Source organism: Cyprinodon variegatus, unplaced genomic scaffold, assembly GCF_000732505.1.
Source record: "Cyprinodon variegatus isolate N-32 unplaced genomic scaffold, C_variegatus-1.0 Scaffold344, whole genome shotgun sequence".
Lineage (NCBI taxonomy): Eukaryota > Metazoa > Chordata > Actinopteri > Cyprinodontiformes > Cyprinodontidae > Cyprinodon > Cyprinodon variegatus.
Window position 1 is genome coordinate 453594 of NW_015150797.1, and position 3100 is coordinate 456693.

A 3100-nucleotide genomic window follows, 5' to 3' on the forward strand; every position below is an offset into this window, starting at 1 on the left:
AGCAGCAGCAGCAGGGGTGGAAGTAATAAGGAATGATCCGGTACTCTGATAAACTCTGCTCTTCCAGCTGTGCTTGTGCAGAAATGCGTCTTTGCGTGCTCTTCTCTCAGAGTCTGCGCTTCACGCTCCACGCTGATGGTTCGCTCTCAGCAGTATGGTTCTTCCTGCCCTCACTTTGCCGCTGAGCCGCGGGAACCAAAGGCAAGGCAAGGCAAGGCAAATTTATTCCTATAGCACAATTCAGTACAAAGACAATGCAAAGTGCTTTACATGATTAAAATATAGGAAAATAAAACAGAGTAGGAAAAAAATAAAATAAAATAAAAAATGCAGAAACAAAAAAGAACATTAAAAACAGTTTGACTTTAAAAAAAAAACAATAAAAAAGTTAAACTAATAATGTTTCAGAGACAATTATTTGAAATAAAGACAAAATAGCCAAAGTAGTTGCTTTTTTTGGAGTAATGGAGATTGATTGATCTGTGTGTAATCCATAATTGATGGTAGATCAGAAAGTATTTGCTTTTAGATGGAAACCTCGTATGTGTAAAACCATTCCTTTATTGTAAATTTTGTTAGCTTGTCTGTCTGCTATATTAAACAATATGATGCGTTGCACTAGATCTACTATTTTTGCAACTTTAGTGAAACACTTTTGTATAAAGTAGGGCAAAAATTCATAAAAAAGTTTCTTTGAATTCTTTTAATAAAAGTTTTTCACCCAACAGCAATGTTGAACTGCACAGTAGCAGTATGAAACCACTGAATCCTAGTATCCAGACAAGAGCTAAAAGTCTGGTAAATAATCGGTTTATTATTCGAAATTCTTAAGGTTAGCTGTTTTGTGAATTGCTAGATAAAATTGACTAAAACTAGACTAAAACCTTTTTGAGTTTTAGTCGACTAAAACTGGACTAAAACTATCACATATAGTAATGACTAAAATGGGACAAAAACTAATAATAATTTTCATTCTGAAGAAGAACACTAAGACAAAATCTAAGATGGCCGTCAAAAACGACAGCAATTCAACAGCAATTCCACAAAACAGGAAAGAAAACAGATATAGGAAAACAGTGGTTCTCTTTGAGCCTCTCAAAAATCAAAATCAGTGGCAGAAAGTGCAGGAAAGCCTAGCTCATCACTCCCCCCTCTTTATGGAAAAGGAATTCAACAAATTCAACTCCCTCATCCAGTACTTATTTAAATTGTCCCACAGCCTTTATCGCTGAGTTTTCCTTTTCTTTAAACATAGTTCCCATTACATTTTTAATATAAGCGTTTTAAAAGCCTATATGTGTTCTGGTTAAAGATGTTGTGCAGACGTCTGGTCATGAAGTAGGGCTTTGCTTTATAACCAAAGCCCCACAATATGTGGTCTGTCTTTAGTAAACACCCAGCAGAACTCTGCACCCAACATTCACCCTGGGAATAACTTCCTCTGCTGTAAACTACAAGAATTACAAGTGCAACTCAAATTTAAATCTGTGGATCATTTACACAGATGAGGCCTGCTTCATTGACAATTATGTTGAGGATTAGACTACAATATATTCTATATGTGAAGGTGTTGCTGCTCACATTAAAACGTTCTAGGTCCGACTGCACCTTGATCTGAAGGTATGTGAGCTGCTGCAGGCATGAAGCTAATTTCTGATGGACAACTTAAACCAATCTTTTGTACAGTGTTTTTTTTTTTTAACATGATCTATCTCTATTCATGATTCTAGAACAAATTTACCAGGGGGGGGGGGGGCTGTCATGATTGTTTAAGGATCTGACCCAAATGCAGAGAACCATTCAGAGAAACAGGGAAAAAGTTTAACAGGTTTATTAAGGTGAACTACAGGAGTAGGATTCTGGAACTCAGAGAGCTGGTGAACCGGAACTGGAAGTGAGAGGGGAAATTCACAGAGATTAGTTCAGGGTCCGTAGGAAATTTGATTGAGTTCTTGAAAACAGTGAAAGCGGGACTCACATAGGAGGGGGGTTGTTTCTTGTCCTTGAATCCAGTTGGTGTGGGTTTTTCCAAAGAAGGGGGAACTTGTTGGAGGGCAGACAGGATGGTTTGGGTTGGAACCTGAGTAGCAATGGAGCGGACTGCCACTTGGATTTCCGTGGGAACTTGAACGGGACACAAATAATTCTTCCAGGGGGAGAAGGCCAAACATCCAGAATGCAGGAAGACTTCCTGCCAAAAGGCAAAGACAAAAAACAACAAGGTTAGTCTCAGAGAAACAAAACTCAGATTAGACTCAGCTAAACTCAGCTTAGCTAGAGTACCCAAAACTGGCAAACACTCTGGCGCCGAGGTAGTGGCAGTCAACTGCTCAAATACTCCTCAGTGATGAACCAACAAGCCGCAGGTGTGCAGGAGGACCAACGAGGACAGGGCACCACCTGGTGGTGGGTGGAGGGAGAGAAAAACACAAAAAACAACCCACACAAACTGGATTCCTAACAGGGCCAGGGTGGTGCCAATAGTTTTTCATGGGGTCAAAAAAATATAAAGAAGCATGAAACAACAATACAAGGCAAGGGATCATCATCTGAGATATTAAGTAAGACAACGAACAAAAGAGCCACTTGCAATTTATGGTGAGCCCAGATGAATCAGATAAAATCGATTTATCAGTCCTGATTTTCTTGATATGTTGATAGTAAGATGATAAACCTTACATTTATATCTGGGTGCACTTTCCGCACAGTTAAAAGAAGTAATTGTTTCACAGGTATTTTTTTTTTAATTCCATATAAGAATTAAAGAGGCATTACAGAGTTTGCAAATGATGCTGCCACCTGTAGCCAAAACACAGAACTGCAGCACTCTTCCACTTGTTCTCGTAGCTCGCTAGTATTTATACGTAAAAGTGTTGAATTCAAGATGTATTTTGTGAATGCTAAGAATCGAGCGACATCCAGCTCAACTCAGAAACCCAATGAAAGCTCCAGGTAAGGTGAAAAAAGTGAGATAAATAACCTTGTTTACATGGACGTGCTTCACATCACATCCGCTGATGTAGGAGTTTGCCCTGAAATCGAAGGGTTGACGGTTCAAGTCCCGACTCTGACTTTCAGTGTCGTTGAGTCCTTGGGCAAG